The sequence below is a fragment of the Lathyrus oleraceus genome, chromosome 3 (genome assembly GCF_024323335.1).
Source record: "Lathyrus oleraceus cultivar Zhongwan6 chromosome 3, CAAS_Psat_ZW6_1.0, whole genome shotgun sequence".
Taxonomy (NCBI): domain Eukaryota; kingdom Viridiplantae; phylum Streptophyta; class Magnoliopsida; order Fabales; family Fabaceae; genus Lathyrus; species Lathyrus oleraceus.
In genome coordinates this window covers 487,888,790-487,896,238 of record NC_066581.1, presented here as the reverse complement: position 1 = coordinate 487,896,238, position 7,449 = coordinate 487,888,790, and the positions used below count along the sequence as shown (strand labels likewise).

Below are 7,449 nucleotides of genomic sequence, written 5' to 3'. Positions count from 1 at the left end.
CGAACCAAAAAAGGAATGACAACAAGACTTCGAATCCAGATTTCTCTCACCTCACTCAATCATTTTGCAAATCACGAGTTTCATGCTAACCTATGATGAACGATCTACACAATGCATATAACAATTTAAGGAATCATGAGGTTCGATTTGGCACCTTAATTCGAAGACAGTGATGAAACTTGAAGCCTTGGCGCGTGTTGATCCAAAACAGATGCAAGAGAAGCTTCAGGATGTTGACTGGAGATGTTAGGTTCGCTCGAAATCGCTTCTAGTGGAAGAATTTGCAAAATGCCATGGATGCACACACTTTGAACAGTGGAGATTTGTGGAGTTTCTTGATGCCAAATGCCAAAACAGTTGAAGAAGGAGATGATTGGAGAAGGCAGCAAAAGGAACCACACGAATTGATGAAGAATTGAAGGAGTTTTGCTCAATTTTGTTCTTGAATGTTCTTGAGCTTTTGGAGAATTTGGAGGGAAAAGTTTGTTGAATTTCTTGTGAAATGTGATTATGGTCAAGAGTTAGTTAGGATTAGGATTAAATACTTCCAACTAATCACCTCTTAATCATCCAATTAACAAAGTGCCATGAGATTAGCAAAATTGCACTTTACTAAGCAAGGGCAAAATAGTCTTTTCACTATGGGGCCCATGACAGCTGTATGACAGCTCACACATTCTCTAAATATCAGTTATGATGTGTTGCAACTTGTCCCATGGTCATTGGTTGTGTAATTTTGATTTTCACTATGTCATGGCAAATGGTATAATTTTCAAATGCAATTCACAAGTGACTTGACCAAATAATGAACCTCAACATGTTATGCCAGTTCAAACCATTTTCAATTTGCATTTGTGAGGTGTTGCAAAAATCCCCATGCCAAAATTCTCATTATTTCTCAACTTGGACCATTTTGCCCTTGGATCTTTAACTGTACACTTGACAATTGACTTTTTGCATTGACCATTTTTGATGAATTCCAATTATGCACCATGAAAGTACATGTCAAATGGAGTTTGCACATAAAAAGACCACTCAATTTGGACACTCCATGTGGAAGTTATGCCCCTCTGATTATGGGTCATTTTTGAAATTGAATGGACCATAACTTGCCAACCATATATGGGATTTTCAAGTTCTTGGACTTTTTGGAAAGGTGAGACCAAGATCTACAACTCTCATGTTGAACAAAGTTTCATTTGAAGCTTCCTTGGACATGTAACTTTGAGGTCAAAAACTTTCCATTTTTGGAAACTTCCATTACAAGTCACTTTCTATTTTTGGCAATTTCTGTCCTGACTTGATTTTCTCCATTCTTAAGCTTTTCAATGTCAAATAACACTTGTTTCAACATGAATGAAGTGTATCCAACTCATTTTCACCTCCAAATCCATTAAATCATGCACAGTTGACCACAGTTGACTTTTCAACTGATAGATGAATTTGGCAATGCATTGATCAATCTGAGCCCCAATCTCCTGATGAAATGGCTCAAGGATGAAACCCTAGCCTCAATATGCACAATAAAATCATGTTGATCCCCATATCAATCATAGACCCCATCTCCTTGCTATGCCCTGATTGGCCTAATGCAACTGATTAGGGTTGACCAGTGGTCAAAACCCTAATCTCAAGAAATCTGCTTCAACACTTGATGATGACAAACCATGATGATGATAATGAATCATTGTAATCAAGATGAAGACCAATATCCTTTGAGAATCACAAAACCCTAAATTGGACCTCCACATCCTCAGATGATTGATGACCAGTCCAATGAAACCCTAGCTTGCACATGACCTCCCATCTTCTGATCAAGACTTGTGAGGATGACTTGCACAATGTAACCACATGATATGCAATATGCAATGCCTAATGACCTAAAATGATATGCAACATGATATGTTAGTCCCAAGAGAGGAGGGCAAATTTTGAGGTGTTACAGGGTTTCCAAGGCAAATCACCCTCAAACTCTTGAAGAAAACTTGTCCAATATAACATTTAGAGATCATTGGGACTTATATATGATGTTCATAACCATTCTTGAATCAATTCTTGGTTGTGCTCTTTGTTCATGAGGGTCTCAAACCCTAGGTGTGATCAATGAATCAATGAGATCATGCCTTACCTACAAAAAGAGTTAGATAGATGCAAAGACATATTTTTGGTATTTTGGTTAGTGAAATGATAATATACAAGTATGATATAATCACAAAGTGCTTGGTGATCTCTCCCAAAACAAACCCAATGAAGGAGGGGTAAGGAGGATGCCAAGGCATGATCTCAAGGCTAATTCATATGATGAAATTGCATGAGGGATCTTAGGGTCAAAATTGGGATCTTACAGGTAGGTATATTTTATTTAGAAGCTTTGGACTCGCTCATTGTTGGGTTATAAGGACCTTCGTAAGCGGTCCCACTTCGTAATGTGATAATGTTAGCTTGCCCTCGAGGGTTGAGTTGAGGTTGTCCAGGGAATTGTCCTCCAGGTGTAGTTTGTGGGGCTTGGTTTTGTGCTACCTGTGAGATCTGGGTTTCAAGCATCTTATTATGAGTAATTATCTGATTAACCTTAGTCCCTAATTGTGTTATCAGTTCGTTTACGTGAATGTTCTGGTTTAGGAATTCTTTATTTTGTTGAGTCTGGCCTGATATAAAGTTCTCCATGATCTTCTCAAGGTTAGGCTTCTGGGGCATAACTTGCATAGGTTGATTTGGTTTTTGGGCTTGAAAACCTTGTGGTCTTTGAGGTGCATAGTTTTGGATAGGGTTCTGGTTTTTATAGGAAAAATTCGGGTGATTCTTCCATCCAGGGTTGTAAGTGTTTGAAAATGGGTTACCTTGGGCGTAATTCACTTGGTCGGTGTTCAGGTCGTTTAAAAGGTTACATTCCGCCGATTCGTGTCCTCTAGATCCACAAAGTTCACACTCTGTGTGGACTACCACTACGGTGTTAGAGTTTGTAGAAATATGCTCGACCTTAAGGGCTAAAGCGTCCATTTTCGCTTGCATCATGTCCATAGAACTTATCTCATGTATTCCACCTTGGGTCTCCTTTTTCTCTACTGATGCTCGCTCAGTTCCCCATTGGTAATGGTTTTGGGCCATATCCTCAATTAGGTCACAAGCTTCAGGGTAAGGTTTGTTCATCAACGCGCCACCAGCGGCAGCGTCGATGCTCATCTTTGTGTTATAATGGAGTCCATTGTAGAAGGTATGAATGACCAACCATTGTTCTAGGTCATGGTGTGGACAGACTCTTAACAGCTTCTTGTATCTCTCCCAAGCTTCAAAAAGTGATTCTCCTTGGTTTTGAGTAAATCTAGTTATTTGGTTTCGAAGAACAACAGTCTTACTAGGGGGAAAATATCTAGCAAGGAATACTCTCCAAAGGTCTTCCTAGGTAGTTATTGAGTTAGCTGGAAGTGAATCTAACCACGATCGTGCTCTATCTCTGAGGGAGAAAGGAAATAATCTTAAACGAATCGCATCAGGTGAAGCACCGTTGGATTTAAAGGTGTCGGCCAGTTGGATAAAGACTTTTAAATGTTAATTTGGGTTCTCAGTAGAGAGACCCATGAATTGGTTATGTTGCACTAATTGTAGTAAAGATGGTTTTAGTTCGAAATTGTTGGCACGAATGAGGGGGTTTACTATACTAGAACTAGGTTCCTCGTCAGAGGGTTGGGCAAATTCCTTAAGAGGTCTCCGGTCGCGATTCTAGGCCATAACTTTCTTAATTTGGATGAGTAAGAGGCGTGTACGAGTGTAACGTTCAGGTTCCACTAAAGGATCTACTAAATTTCCGGTACTACGGGTTCTTTGCATTTACCGGCTAATAATGCCTTAGTCTAGACGGTGTAATAACAGGGGACGAAATTTGACGAAGTTGGTCCCCGGCAACGGCGCCAAAAACTTGATCGTTGTATTCGCAAGTGCATGAATCGCATCAGAGAAATATAAAAGATTATCGATCCCACAGAGACCAAATCGTCAATCTATCGATTACTATTGTTACGATGTTTATCTAAAGCGAAACAAATGAGATATTGATGTCATAAAATAACATTAAATAAAGAAAATGATAAATACAGTGAAAATAGAGATAGGCTTGAATGTATTTCACGTTAGTTAAACGATGCTTCGATTGTCTAAATAGAACTACTTATGGGGCAATATTTTCTACTCTTGAAAAGAATCCATTTAATAGGAACGATCGCTTTCACGTATTCAGAATCGAGTTTACCCTTAAATTAAGGCATTTTATTGTCACTTATAAAAGGTGCGAAGAACGCTAAATTAGTAAACCTATTTTTAAGAAATAAGACTCGTAAGCTTAGTTGAAAAGTGATTTTGATTCGGAAAGTTTACCCAAGGAGTTTCCTGATTTTAAATCTATCAACGCATCCGAAAACAGTTTCAAAAATCATTTTTTCTTAAAGTGATAAAATATCCTAGTTAACTAAGCCAGGGTGCTTTTGCACTCCTTGAGTAGTTAAAATTAACCAAGTTTGTTTCAAAAAACTCGAATTAAAAATCAAAACATCCCCTAAAGCATTTCTACAGATGCAATATGTGAAATATCTCTTTAACTGCAATCCTTACATTATAACCTTTGAAAGATTTAGCTAGACACGGTAGTACAAACAAATACAACGATGTTGAACATGATGAAAAGAAGTTTAGAATGTAAGGCATGAAGAATAAGTAAAGCGTGTAAAACAATTAAAATGAGCAATAAATATAATGGCGAGAAAATTAAATAAAGTAAAGACAATGGCAGGAAATTAAATAAAGTAAAGACAATGGCAGGAAATTAAATAAGGTAAAGCATGACAAGGAATTAAATAAAGTAAGGCATGGCAAGTAAAATAAAAAGGCGATTAAATTAGAACCTGCTCCAAATGGAGGCTTTAAATCTGGTACAAGGAAGTAAATAAACCTTTGACTTTGAAAATAAAGATGACGGCAAAATCAAAGTGCTTCAACTCAATTACACTAAGGTGCGATAACCCCTCGATGTGACGGATTACTGCTTTTACAGATGATATTATAGTCTTAGTGTTGTAAACTAAGTTGGATGATTTGGAAGTGAACTAGAACGACATATTTATAGAGGAACTCAACATAATGCAAAGACCGGGATGCCCTTCAACTTCTCTTTAGTGGGAATGTGGAATTCAAAGGTGGCGCCCGCCATGTGAGTAAATGGGGAAGTTCATGGGATCGTGGCAGTTTCCTCCTGGTTGAGGGCTGATGTGTCATGGCTTCTCTTATAGCGGCCGCTATGCAAAATGCCACGAGTACAGTATTTGCCGAAAACCTTAATTGTTTGGTCTTTTTGCTTTGTTTCTTCTAAAAAGGTCCTGAAAGAGCTAAATACCTGAAAACAACACAAAAGAAAGCATAACACAAGCAAAATGATAATAAAGACCTAAAAAACATGTGCAATTCGAGTCAAATACGCGGTGTGATTCAGTGTTATCACTACCTAACAAACTGATTGCATCGAATTTCACAAATTCCCTAACTGAAAACTCATAACCAAATTTCACAATCCCAATGCCCAAACCACCTAAAATTGCATCTCCAATCATTCACTCAAGGAGGTTAATCATTTTTTCACTCAAAAATACCAATCAGTTTCACATTCAACACCATTCAACCACTCTCCAATAAGATTCGCCTTCACTCTCTCTCAACTCAAAAATATCAATCCATCTTCAACCTTCATCAATCACTGCTCAACCCTCACATAATCCCTCACCTTCATCCATCCCAATCATCGATTTCATTCAATCAGTGAATCGGTTCATAACCTCACCTTTAACTCAATCCAAAGTTCATCCTCGATCCATTCACATCAACAGAAAAGCAATAAGAAAAGAAAAAGGAGAAGAAGAAAAGGAATTGAAGGCAAGAGAGAGAAAGAGTTTCAACAAGAAGATACCCGGGAATCTCACTGTCTCCAGTCATTTACTCTGGTGAAGGTAGAGTTCCATTCGCCGCATTTTAATTTGTTCTTAATGCTATGATATTGAGGTTGAGGATGCGATTCAAAGCCCCATCCTCAAGGGATTTAAATCCTCATGGCTATGGTTTAATTTACGGATTTCGGTTTAGGCTTCTTGAGGTATTAGGATCGATTAGGAACCTAGGCATAAAATATTGAGAAATTAGTGAGGGATTCAAACCAAGGAGGTGAAGACGAAGCTATTGATGTATTGGATGTTGATTTCTGGTGATCACCTCTGTAACACCCCGATTAAAATAAGAGAATTATTTAATTGAGTTAATATTATTTTATTAATTTAATTAAATAAAGTTGAATTATTGGGAATTATTATTATTATTCTAGATGTTATTGATTTTAATAATAATTAAATAAATAAAATAAATGGAATATGAAGAGTGGAAGGGTAAAAGTGGAAATGGGATAAAAGAGGCCAAAGTGAGAACTCAGGTTGTTTTCACGTGTTTTGCCTCAGAGTCAGAGAAAGAGGGAGAAACGCTGAAGAGAAAGAGAAGGAAGAGGAAAAGGCCAAAGATTGCTCAGAGCTTCCTTCAATCCAAAGAGGTAAGGGGTCTGAACCTTATTAAACGATAATATGCGAGCAATTTCATGATATCTGTTGGATTATTGATGGATTTTGGGGATTTTAGGGAGATTGGGAAAGTTGGGGTTTTGATGGGAAATTCTCCGATCTGTGAGTTTTGTTGAGTTATATGCACTGTAATCGAAGTATGTTGTGTATATATGACTGTTAAATGTCGATATTGAGTTGTTAGCTGTGGAGTATGAGTTGTGGCGAGTAGAGAAGCAAAGCTGCGCTGGTTTCCTCAACAGAGGGCTTCTGTTCGCACGCGATTCGCGGCGCGAACTGGGCAGGATTCAGAGGAGTTCTGTAACGCATCGTTCGCGGCGCGAACCCTGCTTTGCGGCGCGTACTGAAGCGAATTTAATTGTTCGCGACGCGATCCTTCGTTCGCGGCGCGTCCTGGAAAAATGGAGGAGTTCGCGGCGCGTCCCTATGTTGGCGGCGCGAACTGGGAAAATGCAGAAACTAATGTTGGTGATTTTTGAGTACGTTGAGTTGCGAAACTCTTAGTAAGTCGCTGTAATTGTATTATAGACAATTAACAGTGATTATATGATTGTGTATGAGGTGTTTATGATGATAATATGTTGAATTTACGTGTTTACTTATGAATGTGTTATGTGACGATGTGATATCGTTGTAATGTTGTTGTTGTTTTGTTGAGTTGAATGTCATGCTATTAATGATGATGATAACATGACTATATGATGCTGTTGTTGCTATGTTGATTATGATGCATGTTTGGTGTGCATGCATTCATGAAAGGCCGATGCCTAGTGATGAACGGACTGAGTTCCAATGACGTTGTTGACTCCGGGCTTGTTGAGAGGCTTGGTTCCTTGCGGGGAAC

General features: G+C 38.4%; 1 non-coding gene across 1 annotated transcript; it reads left to right on the top strand.

Annotated features, from left to right (window-relative positions):
* Positions 1-3,239: 3,239 nt before the first annotated feature.
* Positions 3,240-3,345, top strand: LOC127133673 (small nucleolar RNA R71). Its single transcript, XR_007807624.1, has one exon. It is a non-coding gene; the product is annotated as a small nucleolar RNA R71 (small nucleolar RNA).
* The last annotated feature ends 4,104 nt before the right edge of the window (positions 3,346-7,449 follow it).